The sequence below is a fragment of the Condylura cristata genome, unplaced genomic scaffold (genome assembly GCF_000260355.1).
Source record: "Condylura cristata isolate star-nosed mole 26May11 unplaced genomic scaffold, ConCri1.0 scaffold00036, whole genome shotgun sequence".
Lineage (NCBI taxonomy): Eukaryota > Metazoa > Chordata > Mammalia > Eulipotyphla > Talpidae > Condylura > Condylura cristata.
The window spans coordinates 6,369,417-6,387,927 of NW_004567137.1; positions in this window are offsets into that span (position 1 = coordinate 6,369,417).

Consider the following 18,511-nt stretch of genomic DNA (forward strand, 5'->3'; position numbering starts at 1 on the left):
CCCACTCTGTCTCTGGTGAAGCCCCTCACCGCCCCTGAGTTCTCTGGCCTGTACCCCAATTCTGTATGTACAAATAAATAAATCTTAAAAAAAAAAAATATTAGTTTTCTAACTGTTAATAACTCTTAAAAATTAATCAGAAAGTAGAGGAAGACTCATAATAAAAAAAAAAGTAGAATCTTTGTGACCCTAAGGTAAGCAAAATTCTGTTAGAATGAGTGACAAGAATATGATTGATTTTTCTAAAAAAGGAAAAATTAATAAATCATGATTTATAAAAATCAAGAATGTATGTATGTTCTTCAAAAAGCAGTTAAAGACTAAAAAGACAAGCCACACAATGAAAGGAAATATTGTTAAATTTCACAGCCAACAAGACTTGTATCCAAAGAACTCTCAAATAAAATGAACTCTCAATATAAAGAAAACAAACAACTCAATTAATAAATTATTTAATAATAAAAGAATTAAGCATTTACATCCCTAAAGAGACATACCGGTGTCAAAAAAGTATATGCAAAGATGCTCAATATCACTAGTCTTTAGAAAAATACAAATTAGAACCACACATCGATTAGGATAGCTAACATTAAAATGCCCAACCGGCCCTCCCTGGTGGCATAGCGGGTTAAAGCACTGCACAAAGAAGCTTAAACCACTTCCGCATGAGTTTGATTCCCGCCTGCCCCAGAGGTGATCCACATAGTGCCACACACCTCTCCTGGCCCTCCCGCTGCTCCCCTCAGCAGTGTACTTCATCGATCTGCCTGTTCTGCTCCCCACTCTCTCTCTGCTCCCAACTCTCTCTCTTATGAATCCTCTCACCCTCCGCATCTCTGACCTGTACCCCAGTTCTGTACGAATAAATAAATAAATCTTAAAAAAAAAAAAAGCCCAATCATGCCAAGTATTGACAAAGAAATGAAGAAAATGAAGAAACTAAAACTCAAATACATTACTAATGGAAATGTGGAACTGGTATATCTATTTTGCAAAATAGTTTGGCAGTTTCTTAAAAGGTCAAATATAAACTATCATATCATCAGCCACCCTGAGCCCAAGTATTTACCTAAGAGGAACAATAACATACATGTCCATCTAAGTATTTTTGTATGACTGTTCATACAGCTTTATTTGTAATAGTCATACACTAAGAAATAATCCAAATTTCTGTTAAGAAGTGAACAGATAATCTGATTGCAGTCTATCCACACAATGAAATGTATTTAAGCAACATACATTAATATAAACAATACGTTGTCAGAATAATTGTGCAAAGTCAAAGAAGCCATAACCAAAAAAAAAAACAAAGGATACTCTACAATTTCATTTATATTTATTTTTTGTATTTCTCATTCCAAACAGGAAGCAGACAGTGGGCTTTCTGAAGGAACCAGACGGAAGAATTATTAGGGCACACAAGAGACTTTGAGAGGTAACATGTATGTTCACACTGACAGTTGATTATTTTAGTTATATTCATATAACCAGTTGATCAAATTACACACCTTAAATATATGCAGTTTACTATATTCCAATTATACTTCAATAAAGAAATTAGAAACAACTCATAGGAAATGAATTCACATATTTCCAAATTCCAGTTTTCACCAAAATTCATTCTGGGTTTGATTATATTACCGTTAAGGGGAAGGATGTCCTAAAGGAACTCTGCAGAGTCTTATGGACTCCACCTCCTCCTCCAGCTTTCTGGACAAGTATCCCCTACTCCAGTGATTGGAAACTACAACTCCCAGCAGTACCAGGGAGAGAACTGAGAGGACACAAGGGCGAAGCTATCAGGAATTCTGGGACATTTGGGGGATAAGTAGGGCACTATTGCATCTCTCGCTTGGGAAACAGCTCTCTGGACCGCGTGACTCGGTGTGTTCAGTCAGCCTAGCCGTAAGGTATTCCGGTTACTTTGTATTCTGCTCTCTTTCTCGGGGTTGTTTCCTATTCCTTTCCCCTTTTGTAAATAAACACGTTATTGACCCTTTTGTGTGTACCTGCAGGATAACTGAGTTGTAAGCGTGCGGGTGAGGCCCCACAGACAGGCGTCCTAGTCGATTCTGGGCTACCCTGTAACATTACTACTGTCTCAATTCTGAAGCTCTCTCTTCTACCCTAACAACAGCCATACCATCTCTATCTTTGAAATCCTTCATGTTCATCATAGTCTAATGCAAGCTAAGATAAAATACCACGTCCTCTGTAAAGTGGTTCCCCATTATTCACTATCAACATGAACAGCTCCTGCCCTTATAATCATAACTGTTATTTTCATTTACCTACATAATGCAGTTAATTTTTATATACTCATCAGTTCCACTATACTGGAAGTTCCTTGAGAGGGGGCTGTTTTTGTTTTGTTTTGTTTTGAATTGTATCGATGGCCTAACCGTGGTTTTGTTTATAAGAGTACTCTGTAACGATTTCAAGGGTGGACAGTGTGAAGGGAAGAAAAAGAAAATAACATATTCTATTCCCTCAACTCAAATTCTCTTCTGGAAGGAAACTTCTATTCTAAAAATCCCTTCCATGCAGATGTGCTAAATGGAGCTCTGTGTTATCTATACAAGGAGCTCATTTTAAACATGTCTCCCTGGAGATAACCTTTTAACCCAAAGGAGATATTCTGTGGTAGACATTTCAGATATTCTGAAAGACTGGTGGGAAAAATAACATTAAGAAAAATAACACCTTACAAATGCCCTTGCATGATGCAAGGTTGGCAACCTGCCCTAGCACACTGGGACAATAACTGACTTTCACAAGCTGAGTCAATGGATTTTTTTTTTTTCAAGACTCCTCAATGATCTCTAGAGAGTAGCTGTGTTGGAAGGATCTGACTTTCTATGTTTCTATGGTATCTGAAAAAAGAGAGACTTCTATTATTCTACTAAGAATTTACAGACAGGGAAACTGAGTGACAGAGGAGTCCAGAAGTCACAGAACAGTTGAAAGACAAAAGAAATAGGTAAATATTTCTCCTAAGTCAGACTAGAATCCCTTACCAGATCATGTTGCTTTAATATTTCATTAAACACTGAAAAAACATCTGACATCTGAATTGGGTAACTTCAAAATTGCTATGGATTAAAAAGTACAATATAGCAACTATAACAGTTTGGGGGCAATGGATTAATTGGATAAAATAGAAATTCCAATAATATTTTCATCAGAGTCTTACTTAAAGGGCTATTTCTTTTTCTGTAGACTGATCCAATGTATGTATAAACATACATTCATGGAATGTATGTGTAATGAAGATGCAACTAAAGAGAGGCTGCAAAGACCAGGGGAAGAACTTGAGGTTGAAGTTAAGAAATATTAAGTCATTGACCACTCATAAGCCCATGAGTATAATAAGTTATGCACTTTCCAAGACTGTAAAATCCATGAGCCTAAGAACTGTCTGCCTTCTTGATATATACCCATTCGTTCATTTATTGATCAAATGTTTCTTGTACCTAATACATCGGGACAAGATAGAGCCAGATGAAGTTCTCTCTGTGGGTGGAGACAACCAATCAATGAACAATACATGCACTAGAGGATGATAAATGCTCTTCAAAGAATTAACCCAGGGCAAGGTACGTGAGAATAACCAAGTAGTCATTAGATTAGGTTGTCACAACACATCCTTCTCAAGAGACAACATGTAGACTGACAACTGAATGACAGAGAGAACCTATGTAAACAAAGAGCCAGGAAGAATCATTCAGCTATAAGAAGCAGCATACTAGGGCACAAAGGAGAATGGTGTGGTCCAGAAAAAGGAAAAAAACATAAATGTAGCTAGAGGTGGGATATGGAAAAGAGAAGTGATTGATGGTAGATGAAGCAGGCAGGGTACAATATAAAAGGGCTTTAAAAGAAGGAGAAAGGGGTTAAGTTATTATTTTAAGAATGACAGAATGTCAGTGGAGACTTTTCAGCCCTGGAATAGAAAGATCATCTGATTAAAATTTTTAAAAGACCCCCTACTGAGTGAACTGTGTGGATGCAAGAGTGTAAGGAAGGAGTGTAAGTTAGGATAATGTCACAGTAGTACAAGAAAGACTAAACAATAACTTAGACTAGGACAGTAGACACATGAATACAGAAAATGGATGGGTTCAATTTATGTTTAGTAGGTAGCACTGACAATATACACAATGCTAAATCAGATGTTACATTTGTGGAAAAGAATTTAAGGAAAATGCCTACATTTTTAGCTTGACTAACTAGGTTACTATGACATAATATAACTTAGCAGGTACTAAAAAAAAACAACAATGTTTAATTAAAATTGAATATACTTACACTACACTTATTTAGACCTAAGTAAACCACTATGAAAATTTAGTACTGGAATTTTAGAAATTGTACAATCCAATATTTTGCAAATTACCCACACAAAACCACACCGAGTAGTTAAGAGACTTGCCAAAGTCAGATACTTGTTGACAGAATTGGTTTTATAACATGATTTCCTTGGAGTTTCAGTTCACTATTTTTTTAAGTGCCACTGATGCATAATATGTGGTTTTGAGGGTTACATCATTATACATCAACATCCATATATACTATATTAAGTTCACTGCTAAAATCTAACTTCATCCCTCACCATACAAGGACCCTTTTCACACAATTTGCACACACCCCTCCTCCGCACCTCCCCCTTTGGTACTCATTACTAACTCACTAATCTTTAAATATACCATGTGGCTGTGGCTAAGGACAGCTTAGCCACAGGAATTACTCCCTGCTACTCAAGGACAGCCAGACAATACCTGACATTATCAGACAATGTTCTGGTAAGTGTTTTTTCTACAACTGCGCATGGCGAAACAGAAACATGAAAGAGGGCCTACCTGCCTCCACCAGCCATACCAATCACACACACACAGACTCACCCATTTTACCTCTTATATAATGCCTCGAATCCAGTCTCTTTATGTCTTTATGTTTTCTACCTCCTCGCTGATGCCAACACCTACTTCTTCCAATATATGTTTGCTTTTTCAGTCCATTCTCCACCATCATGCAGGCCAATATTTTTTTTTCTCTTATTTTTTTTTAATAATATAATAGTTTATTTTTACATCATTTTGTACATTTTCTTTTCATCTCAATTGTAATGCCCGTGGGCTTCTCATCACCAAGTCACCCATATGCCATCACTTCCCTCCCCCTACTGTTTTTGATCCCACCCCCCACCCCACCTCCATAAAATGTCTCTGGGATATGGCTATTCATTATTATTATTTTCTCACCTGATCCATTATACTCCTGCTATGAGCAAAACCATCTGGTATTTTTCTTTTTCTTTCTGGCTTATCTCACTAAACATGATCTTTTCCAGCTCCATCCATGTTGCTGCAAAAGACATGTGTTTCTTTTTTGTTGCTGAGTAATATTCCATTGTGTATATGTACCACATCTTTTTAATCCAGTCATCTACTTTTGGGCATTTGCAGACCAATATTTTTATTTTTTTTTTAAGATTTATTTATTCATACAGAACTGGGGTACAGGCCAGAGATGCAGAAGGTGAGAGGATTCACCAGGGACAGAGTGGGGAGCAGAACAGGCAGATCGACGAAGTACACTGCTGAGGGGAGCAGCGGGCAGGTCAGAAGAGGTCTGCCAGCCATGTGGATCTCCTCAGGAACAGGCGGGGATCGAACTCATGTAGAAGTAGCTTAAGCTTCCCAGTGCAGTGCTTTAACCTGCTGTGCCACCAGGGAGGGCCACCAATATTTTTAAAAATAAATTTCCTCAACATCTTGTTCCTTCCTGCTCAGGGAGACACTTGCTAACCTTCTCCCTGAAATTTCTCCCCTTGATACAAAACACAACAAACAAAACAAAAACAATTATAAACCAGAGACATTCTCCAGGGGAGGGGAAAAGAAAGGAATTGAAAAGGGGGGGTTGGGGAAGGGGGAGTGAGGAGCACAGGGGACTGTGATGATGGTGCAGGGGCAAACTGGGGGAGAAAGTTCTATGTGGTCTATTCCTGGGAGGGGGGTGAAGTAAACACTGTATTATAATGAAAAATGTAAATTTAAAGAAACAAAAATAAATAAATAAATACATTAGAATTCTCTTTTTTTTTAAGATTTATTTATTTGCTCATACAGAACTGGGGTACAGTCAGAGGTGCAGGGGTGGTGAGAGGCTTCACCAGAGGCAGAGTGAGGAGCAGAACAGGCAGACTGAAGAAGTACACTGCTGAGGGGAGCAGCAGGCGGGTCAGGAGAGGTCTGCCACACCATGTGGATCCTCCGGGGCTGGGGATTGAACTTGCACTAAAACGGCTGCCGCCAGCTTGCAGTGCTGCGTCCAGGCCCGTTGCACCACCATGGAGGGCCCCACTAGAATTCTTTAAAAAAAATCTCTCCTCTTGCCCAGGCCACTCTCTTTTACTGGGATTTGGTCAATACACATTCTCTTTTTATAGCTTTGCTCATTTGATTTCAAGAAAGTAGTTTTGCACCCCCAACAAGTTATATTATTTATAGATCATTTTTAATTATTTGTAGAAGTTACTGCTTTTCAATAGATAATTGTACAATTAGTTATTTAATATCCATCTTCCTTGGTAGCTAAATGTATTTCCCTTATTGAAATGTAAGGACAATGAAGATTCAAACCACAGCAGTCCTGTTTAGTCCATATTTGGAATTCCTATTAGATGATTAAACAATGTATATATTCTTTTTGGCTGTAGATAAGAGATATCTTGTATATTTTATACTATTATAAAGTTTTATAAATTCTTAACTCAATTTGTCAGAAAACTGAATAATTAAAAAGTAACAAAGATGCTGAACACAGAGAAGGGAAAAATAAATTGGAAAGAAAATTAGATTGAGTAAAATCAAAATTAACCAATGTTATTTGAGCATTTACCCAAGTATTTCCTTTAAACATATGCAGCCTCACAGAGGTCCAACTTATTTAAACTACAGCACCCCACCAACAACCACTCAACACTCATATTGTTGTGGCAATTTCCCAGAGAAATCAGACAGCACTCAGACACGTGGAGAGATATTTACTTGTCAGACGGGCAGGCTCAGTGGGATCAGTCCCAAAAGGCTGAGCCCCGAATTACAGGAATGGTGAGGCTTTATCCAGGTTGCATGAGGAACCTTGTCATACCATCCATCATAGCATAAGCATTCTTTATTGTTTGGGATGGGGGTCAAGGTAGCCATAGCTACTACTGTGAACAAGCAGCACACTGCAGGGACTTTCTGCTCCAGAGAGCAGCAGAATCCAAGCAACAGACTGCCCCAGGCAAGGCCTGGGAAAGTAGCCGAACCTAGCAGACCTGGGAAACTTCCTGCTTTGATACAAATACTCTCTAATTACCTTGCTTTATTCTTCATAGTGTTTAATTACTACCCACCATTACATTACCTATTTGCTTACTTATCTGCCTTTCCTTCTATAAGGAGCAGGGACTTTAAATGGTCTAAATATTTCCCACCAACACCTGGAACATGATAGATGCACAATAAATATTGTGGGAGGAGGGGCAAACTTTTTTTAAAAAAAAAGATCAATGTAAATATACAGAGAGAGATAGATATAATTTAAAAAGAAGTAAATTACTTAAAAAAAAAAAGGATGTAAACACTCTAAGCCCAGTCCCAATGTGGATAAGAAAAAAAATCTGGTCACAATGAACACAATCGAGGCAAATACCCCAAAATATTTAATTTCTTTAGTCATTATGAAATTTCTTTTGAAAATATTCAGTAAGAATAAATCTCCAAGTATTATGAACAGATTACCAATAGTGTTAATGGTAATAAATAAACCTGTTTGCTTATTAATTAGTAAGTAATTAGAAGCAATTTTTATTTTTCATTTTCTGTGACTTCTTATTCTATTTATCTGATTTATTCGTATGGAAACATCAGCTTTCAGAATCATAAAAAAAATCATAAAAAAAAAATATTCCTTCCTCATCGAGTTCTTGTGAGAACTAAAAGAGCTAACTTTTGAAAGGACCGGGGCCCTGCCTGAAGCACTGCAAAAACTCAACAAAGGGGAGATGTTACTGCCACATTTAATTATTCAATTCCTAAATGGTGCACCTAATCCACATGTAAAGAGAGGAGGCAAAGATCTTGAGATTCCTATTGTTTTGTTTGTCCAAACGTTATTCTACACAAAATTGAAGTTTGGGAAACTCTCGGCTACCCTCTATTATACTCCTATGCCCCTTTATTATTGATAATGCAGATAATGAGCCATTTACCATTTTCAGTGAAGACATCCAAGGAATGTTTTAGCCTAACAACTCATGCCCCAAGAAATAAAGCTGCTCCTGAAGATCACGCCTCTTTGTTAGTCCTGCATCCAGCACCTCCTACCACCTCATCTTTCCAAAGTCACTATCACCTCAGGAATGTCACCTGGTCAGGCTCCTTTCTTTACACAGAAGTTGTCAAATCTCTTTCTCACTAGTTATTTATTGATCATTACAAAAGAATATTTGATTCCTGGTTATTTTCCAAAGAGTTAACTTTAAGCTCTTTATTACAACTTACTTGTCCATGATAGTATTTTAGGAGATGATCATGCTTCTCAAAACACACTAATTTCTACCTCTAGTGAAGCCAGGAGAACAGCTACCCTTTGGTGTGATTTGTCCCTTCCTACAGATTCACTTGTGCCACATCTCTCCAGGATCCCACCACAGCGTACAGCACAGCACCACAGGATGCAGGTACTCATCCAGCACTTGTTCTGGCACCATATCCTATAGTGTCACTTAGCAAGCCCCACAAAGGACAGTTTTTTTTCAGGCCCTCAATATCTTGGTGATTCGAGAATGACCTCCTAAAATCCTACAACTGCAAATTTCAACCTGATGGCCTAACTCCTCAAACTAAAATACCTTCTCCTTGAGTCTTTAACGGAGCAAGCAGGTAAAGGAAAACCAGTGCTAGCTCTCACTCCATTTCCTGTGTGTTAACTAACATAGGACACAGCTTTTATGGCTTTATTAACATATCAATGGACACATATGCCCCTTCTAAGAATCATTTTAGTTTTCAAAGTAAAAATCTCCACGACAATCGCAAAATGTCAAATTTGAGAAGCTATGTGTTCTGCAGGTTACCCAGGAAAACCCAAAAATGTGAGTTCTGATTATTATCGCGCCCCACCCCCCACCCCACCCCCACCCCCGCATCAAATTGCTGTTTTGGCCAAGCCTGCTATGTGCCCACACTGAAAACAAACCCTGCCTCACTTAAGCCATTCTGCTGGGAAGAGTAGCACTTTAGAGGAAAGGGAACTTTCGTGCTTAGGTTTTACCAGTAATTAAAGGGTGTTTGTGTAATGTGGAGAAGGGGTAAGGCTATGTCATCAGGGCTTTTGAGATAGTCAGCTTTGGTATTATACCCATGAATTGTAAACAGTAAATCTGAAATCTTCTGTGACTGTAGATGCATGAAGGGTCCTCACCATAAATGACATGGCCACCGACTCTAGCAGCCTAAGCCTGTTTCATTTCATGCAAAGAAGAATCTTAAAGTTTTGTATCCCCCTATTCAAGACAACTGACCGTTGAATTCATCTCTCAGAAACATCTATTAAATGTCTGATGTCTTCATTCGAACCTGTTTGAGTCACTATGCCAGTCCTTAGGATTCAAAGATAAAAAAGGCACATCTGTATCCTCTAAAAGCTCACAATCTAGTAGAAAAGTCAGACGTGATTGAAAAATAGGCAGGTTTACCCCTTCCAAACAACCTCCAGAGTTGTTTCAGGAGTCCCTTGATATTATGATGCTCTTCTGTGAGCCTCTTCTTTCAAATCTATTTTTACTACTTGCTTGTCTTTTTCAAGTCAAAGTTAATTCCTTTGATGTTCCTTTCTAAAGCATACCCAAAAGCATTTTAGTTCCATGATCAAAATTCATGACAGCAATGGCATTTTTCTTAAAGTGCTAGAGATATCCAGTTCTAGCTCTTCAAAATCCAAAGAATTCAAAACCTCCCTGGGGATTTTAAATGACCATATGGGAAAAAAACAGGCCTATATGTAACCAAAAGCCTTAACGAGAGTCAGTTACACAGCTGTCTGTGTTGCAAAGAGAGACAGAATATCGAAGGGAAAGGAAGATGGGCTTTGAAGCAAACAGAACTGAGGTTGAATTTAAACTCTCCAGCTATGTGACATTTAGGCAAGTTGCTGAAGCTTCTAAAATGTAGTTTTCTAATGTTTAGATGCACAAAAAACTGCCTTAAACTGTGACTGTAGGGTCTAAAAGATGTTGTGGCGTTCCTTTCACATAACCGATACTATAAATGGCAGCTATTACTACATTATTCCCAGTTTAATTATGTGTAGAAATGAAATTATTAACCACAACCTGGATAATTACACACCAATATAAAATCCACTTTAAAAATAGGGCTTAATAGTAAACCTAGGGGGAAAAGATGGTTGGTTGATTTCAGAAAAATAGTTCTCCTAATCTGTACACTTAAAAATATCCAATGATGAAAAAATAAATATATCCAATGATGGACCTAACTTAATCACGGTGGGAGGACACCCATTCATAAAAAAATCTATAAGAAAAAAGAACAGGCTTCTCAGCCTCTTGACTCCTCTCTCCCTCCTGCTTCACACTCTGTATATGTCTCTCCTCTTTGGTTCTCCCCTGGTGGAGATGAGCATGTGAAAAATATCTGTGGGGAAATACTAAGTAGTCAAATCTTCTTAAAAAGTGAGGGAAACTAGCTACAGAATTATGGTCCCTTATTATCTATTATCAGTTCCCCAAACTCCCCTTATATTACCATATGTTAACTAACATGATTAAAAATTATAGATTATGGACCTACTTTGCCTCATAATGAGGATCTCAATACCCAGGACCAAAGAAAATACACTTCTTCTAGATTAGGGATCTTTACTGCCCATGATCTAGTCCTAATAATTCATCAGCCCAAATCAGAAGGCTGAGAAGTCAAATAAAATATTACATTTAATTGTTTCTAGTAAGATATATCTCAAGTGAATGAGACATCATCCATTATCTCATGCTGGTCAGAAGTTTGGATAACACTAACAATAATAGGAAAACAAACCACTTTAACAACATTTATTTATACAGTAGTAGACATGTTCTTAAATAGCACTTTCTCAGCAGCTGTCCTGTGATTTCTCAGCTGAACACCTTCCTCTGCTCTGGGTAGTATCAGACAGAAACTATGTCTCTCAGTGGCTAAATCATCAACCTCCATTGTTCAATGGGTGATCAATAAACTCACCAAAAAATGTATTTTGTAAATTAAATGCATTCTTGTGTTTTTCCAGAACTGCATAATTTATAACCAAAAATCAATTAGTAAACCCCCTTCATTGTAATATATTCATAGACTACCACAAGAGCTAGTCAGAAATAAAAGATAGCACCCTAAAGCCTTTTAAGGCCTGTTAACATCCACATACCATACTGTAACTAGATTAATTATCACAATGAACCTGTTTTAATTAATTTTATTTATTTATGTGCTTCTCTTAATTGCATTTCCCTTACAGAACTCACACTTTCTAACACTGGATGGTAAGATAAATACAAGTTCCTCTGCAGAGAACAAATACTTGCTGGACAATTGTTACAGAATTGTTCTTCTACCAACATGAACTCTGGAAGCAATGTCCTGTTTGTTGGTAATGGAGTCTTGTCTAGCCCAGACAATCATTACATCTCTCTGCAGGAAGAAACCTTGAGGAGATATAGAAAGCTGAGTCTACTTAAGAAGTAAAAGTAGCTGAGAACTTGGAAGACCACTATAAAGAAGCTATCATTTCCCTGAGGGTATGACAGAACTGGAACTATCAGCACTCTAATGTCATAGCTTGGAGTTCTAGAAAATGAAGAAATGACAGTCTAGGATATCCATTCCTCGTTTGTGTGTATCTTCTGTCATGAAAAATGCTAATAAACCCAAGAAGGAAAGAATGATGCTCAGAAGGTGGAATTAAAGACCAAGACTGGGTAGAATCATGTTCCAAAAATTCTAAGCAGCTTAATTGGGTAAGCTAAGTGCTTTCTTTTTTTTTTTTTAAGATGTAGTTATTTATGCATACAAGAATGGGGTACAGGCCAGAGGTGAGGGAGGTAAGAGGATTCACCAGACAGAGTGGGGGGGAGGGGTAAAACAGACAGATTAACTGAAATATACTGCTGAGGGGAGCAGCAGGCAGGTCAGGAGAGGTCTGCTGAGGCACATGGGTCAGCTCCCTGGCCTGGGATCAAACCGTACTGCAGTATCTGTGGATAGCTTCATAGTGCTGTGCTTTAACCTACTGTGCCACCAGAGAGGGCCCAAGCTAAGTGCTTCTAACCAGGTAATTACATCTCAGGCTTCTGACAGAAATCACAAAAAGTGAATGAGAATCTCACTGGAATTTTCACTGAGGAAAACCCAGGGAAAAAGAAAGGCACCAGAAGATGAAGATTAATACTGACTTAATAAACTTAAAAGTGAGAGGGACAGGGGATTTTCATTAACTGAATTCTTAAATTCTACGTTGATTCGGGGCAAGTCAGGAGTTACGAAAATCAAGTAGGATCAGCAAAAAATTGTGATGAACAATTCAAGCCAGACCTAACTCATTTTCTCGTTTGATAAAATTACTGGAGTGGGAGACAAGGAAAGTACTGTGGACATATGTGCCTTTAGCAAGGCATTTGACAGGCTCTCTAATTTTACCTTTACAGGCAGTGTTTTCCAAATTGGTATCTGTAAAGAATACACTTCCATAGGCTATTCAAATGAAGTTCATATACAAGTTTGTCTGGGTTAAACAAAATACAAATTTGAAAAGATTTTGTGTATACACACACACACACACACACACATGTTCATACACACACACATGACTTGTACCATGTCTCTCCAAGAAGAGAATGTAGTGTTTACTTCTCTCAAACATTGAAAAATACGATACCCATTTTTGTTTAGGTAGAGCTATTCACATCTTGAAACACAACTTTGGAACTGTTTTATTAGGACAAGAAGCAGGTATTAAATAAAATCCACAATTAAAAAGTGTCCTGATGATTAAGTCAACCCCACCTATAAACATTATAAACAGAGCACTGAGCTGAAACTATGTTGGTGGCATAGTGTAAGCATAGCTGCCTTCCAAATACTTAGAGAACAGTCTTGTTGACATAACAATAGATTGACGGCTCAAGGTTAAATTTTGCCCAACCCTAGTTTCATAATTAGAGCTGCCTGAATATTAGTGGACTCTGATGTCTGTAAATTTACTGTCACAGGTGTGTTCCAACAGAAGTTTTGCTAGGGGGTGGAGGCCAGAAAGCTGGAGTAGGGGGTGGAGTCCACAAAACTCTGCAAAGTTCCTAATGGAAAAACAGTAGAGGGAACTAGTATGAAAGAAGAATGGACTACAGGCTTTAGGATTTATTTACTCTTAACACTCATACATTGGCCTAGGGACATAGACCTGGTGGTTCTCACCTAATGGCTAGAATTGTTGGAGTAAAGACATCAGGCTGAGACCAGAATCCACACATTAGGACAAAACTAAGAGGCAACACAGGTCCTTGGGTCTTAATCTCTTGATATTAACCTTGGGCTTTAGGGCAGTCAGCAACTTGGAGTTAAGAGGGAGCCTCAGCCTTTAGGACAGAGTTACCATATTTTTAACCTTGACAAACAGCTTTGAGTTTGAGAAATGCTGACCTACCTCAAAGTAACTATTCTGCCACTAGAATTAGTCCAGAAACTAGAGGTGGAGCCGGGATAGTATGAGTTGGGGAGGTAATGAATACTTCCAACGGTGAGAGAGAAGAGCATTGAAAAGTCCATTACTCTATGAATCTTGGACCTACAACTTTTTTCTATAGAGAACATTATGTCCAATATCATAATTTCAGATTAAACAGCAGCAGATACTTTCTGTTTCAACTTTACACAGGAACAAAAAATATTCCCTCCTTGATTACAAAAATGAATTTGAACATAAATTTGTGGAAAACAGCATGGACCATCTAAGAATAAGAGATTAAAAGGACTGAACTTGATGAAATGGCTACATCATGAAGAATACATTAATCTGAAGTAGCCAAGACAAGCTTATTAACACATAAAATTTAAAAAATAGAAAAATAAGTTAACAACAATAAAGAGAACCAAAACTATGTGTCATGTACTATGGCATTTATATATGAAAAGCTTTATTTCCATAACCACCCTCGCATAACTGTATTATTACATTACATTTACAGAGGGAAAACTCAGGCAAAGAGAGGCAAAATCATCAAGGCAGATACAACTGAAGGTTAATGTGCTTAAGCAAGCAGCACACAAAAAAAGGTGCTAATTCAAAATAGAGCACATATTTAAAAAGAAAAGGAATGCTAGAGCCCATGATGCTCAGGGTATAGGAAAAGCAGACATCTCATCTGCTGATGGTGGGAGTATAAACTGATATAGCATTTCTGGAAGAGAATTTGGCAATAGGTATAAGAAGTCTTAAAAATATCCATTCTCTTCTTCAATCCAGTAACTCCACTTCTGGAACTTTTCCTGAAGAAAAATGAGTATGTGAACAAAGGTTTCTCCATAAGATTATGCATCATGACATTGCTTATAATGGAAAACAAGTTGCTTCAGTTAATATTATAACTAAAGTATTAAAATGTAATGCAATCTCTAAAAGCAATGCAGTAAATATATCTATACACGTGTGAAGACATTTCTATTATTTTCTGAGTGAAACCAACAGCAAATGTGTTCTAGAACTGTTATGTATCAAAATTACAATGATAGTTTGAGCGATGGGATTATCAGTGGATGCTATTTTCTTCCTCTGGAGTTTTCTGTATTTTCAAGAACCTAATACATGAGAAATAGTTAAAAGAGTAAACTCATGGCAATATATCCAGGTTCAAATCACAGCTCTGCTCTTAGAATCATTGGGTGGCTTAGAAAGCTTATTAATTTCTTCATCATTAAAATGGGAATATGACTCATATCTAGCACTGGCTTGAGAATTAAATTAATATATTAGAATAATGTATTGAACACTGACAAACATCAAAAGAATTAGTAACTTATTTTTGCTTGTAATATCAAGTAAATTTCCCACAACAAAAATAATATCACCAACTATTTTCAAATACTATTTTCAGAACTGAATACCCTCCATGTCCATCCTATGCACTCATTAGCTTTTATTAAAAAAAAAAAAAAACAAAGCAAGGAAAGTGTAACTTTGCCTACTACGGAGAGATGGTGTGGGCAGTCATACAGCTGTTCTGTCTTAGAGAGCACCTGTTTTCTTTGTCTGTCTGGTTTCCAAATATTTCATAGTGATTCTGCTACTATTAGCTACAACATGCCCAGACAAAAGTAATCAAGTTTAAGCTAGTATAATAATAAATGGTATATGATTATGATGGAAATAAAAAGAAATCTTTTCTGAAAGTAGAGGAAGATCGTGAGATGTTACACATAAAGATGAGATGAATCATGGGACTATAACGGAAAAAAAATCTTCACAAAAAAAAGCAAATCATGTGACATTCGAAAGCACCAGACCTATTTAATCTATAGTAATCTGTAACCAGTAAGGAAAAGTGAATAAGGGTCATAAACAACTTTGAGGACACAGCAAACAACGAGCCAGATGATCATGTGTTACCTTATCTGTAATCTGTTGGAACTGACTATTTTTTTGAGAATTTAGGTGCTAATTGTGATCTGCTGGGAATGAAACCTTTGAGTTCATGAGCCCATTGGTCAAGATCTTGTGTCTAATTTCCTTATGGAAGCAAGAGGTAGAATGAAATCCTAGGTCTCAGAAGCACTGTGACTTTCCCCAATTCTGTTGATGGAGAGATTCAGGGGAGCAGGGGAGTGGCTTTTAATGGCCCCCACAGATTTGCAGTGTAGACAGTACCACCACTTGGGAGAAAAAGTGTTAAACTGCATATTAACTAGGAAAATAGCACACCTTGTTTCAACACCTTAAATTTGTATTTTGTGGGAATGTACTTAGAAAATTCAAGTTCGAACACTTAGAAATATTGTAACGGTGTTACTATTTTAAAAATAACCTTTAAAACCATATTATACTTTTGGGTATACAGTGTATCATTCTATTTATGTGCAAATGTACTTTGGGACAATTTTTTTTTATTAAGGTATTCTATACATTTCCTCATCAAGGTGCCCAGAAAATTTGGAAAGAAGAAAAATAAAACCAGCCAATGAATACATCATGTACAGAGACGCAAAGTCACCTGAAGGAGATAGGATGTTTTCTGTGCCAGGAAGGCGCAATTATACCTATATTAATTATTTTAACATATAAAAAAAAAAAAAGAAAAGAAAACAGACTAGACAAAAAAGCGGTGTTCAGCCTAGAAATAGGAGTCACTGAAGCATTGATTGGCAGAGTCTGTTCTATTATTGTCCAAAAAAAGAAAAGATGAGGCAAATGGATTTTGAGTATTTGAGTCTTCTTGTTAAGGCCAACTCTACTGGAAATGGGGATACATCTTATTATGTCAGGATGATTCCATTAAATGTGAGAATCATCTAACTTTCATCATGCTGTTCAACTGATCAACAAGCAATCCTCAAATGATAAGGTAGCTTTCTAGATAGTTATCCCTACAGAGACATAATGTTGCATCGACAACATCCATGAAATATTCTAGTCCTTGTGACAACTTCACATTATATGTTATTAAATTGACTGATTATTACTACTACTTCATTTTCTGTCTCGCTTGACAAGACAAAATCCATTTTCATCTATGTCCATACATGTGAAGATATTTCCCATTGAAAATTTAAAAACTGCAGTCTTTATTAATACATCAGTCTTCCTAAACCTGATTAGTGTGAGGCAGCCCTTAAAAGGCAGATCCACTCTTCTTATGGAGAGAGAATGAGATGAGGAACCTGACTACAAGCAACTAAGATTAGCTGTACAATCCACACTGACTTTCCCAGGTTGTACTACCCTGCTTTCGCTGTTAGCTGAAGGCAAACACTCTATATTTCAATATGCAGTAAATCGTGAATTTTCTCTGTACTCAGTAGAGTTCATTTGAGATCCATTCAAAGATTTATTATCTGGACAGGAAACAGGACAAGCAACAAAAACGATGTTCTAATAATCCTGGAAATGACCAGGCTGAGGAGACCAGATAAGTGCTCAGAACCATAAGAGTGGAGAAAAAAGGACCCTTGTCATAGCTAAGAACAAACTGTGGCTTCAGTTACTACCTCAGGTACATGGTGCACTCTTTGGCACTAGTTTTGGAACACTGAAAATCTGACCAAATTTATTGTGATTACCTGCCTAAAAAAAAAAAAAAAAACAAAAAACATGCTTGTCCATGATTATTATTGATTATGTAAGAGTCATGATGCTGAAGTATAAAATGCTATCATTTACTTTGAATTCAGCACAGAAATTTTACATTAACTGTCTGCAGTAATCTGATGATCTGATATGGTGAGCTTTCATCCCTTCCCTCTGTTTCTTTGAGACACCTTTTCTGATATGCTAACTAACAAGAAACATTGACCCTCTCATTAAGTCAGATTTTTTTCACTATAAGAATGCATGTCGCCAACAAAAGCTCCTCAAGAGGTTCACAGAAATGAAGTAGTTAAATGATAAAAATGTGAAATGTTATGCAGCAAGCTGTGTACAATTAACTAGAATTCAAATATACACCTTGTTCCAATCCAAGCCATTTATCAGATAAAAATAGTCTGCTACAAGAATGTCATGATTAATGAGGTGAGACTCCAGCTAATTACTGTTTCCTCCAGAAGTAATTAGGTTGGCATTGCTAATCAAGATGAATGAACACTCTGACCCGCTTTTTTAAATGTAAAACTATGAGCCGCTACTGCAATAACATCATTTAGTTCAGGCAATGTAGTCTTTATTAGGCTTGTAGTTTGATTAAATTCTTTTGTTACACCAGGCTTTCCACACATGAACAGATGAATGCTGTGATGTTCAAAGAGTTTTTCACCCTTAATTAAAGACTGAAAAGGCTTGTTCAATTCACAGGGCAATACATAGGACAGCTCTAAATTGATAGCTTTTAAGTAGAGAATAACAGAAGGAGTCTTAGGGCTTGCCCTGCCGTGAAAGGTTTTTCCTCCTACTATAATTCTACTTATTAGGGTTAAAAAATGAATGTAAAATACTTTTATTATATTTTATTAAACAGCTTTTTCAGTTCATCACAGCCTCTTTTAAGGAGCACAATGTGTATATCTGTACTTACTTATTTTTTAATGCAATTAATATAAGGGGCGAGGAGTATAGTTGATTCAATACCATTAGCAGCACACACTGCGGTGTAGAATGCAGGGCTGAAGAGCAGGCAGTCAGTTGTGCTCACTCCTGCATTTCCATCAGAGTAACTAATATTTTATATTAATGGTTATGGTAAAGTAAAAGAAATATTTTCTCA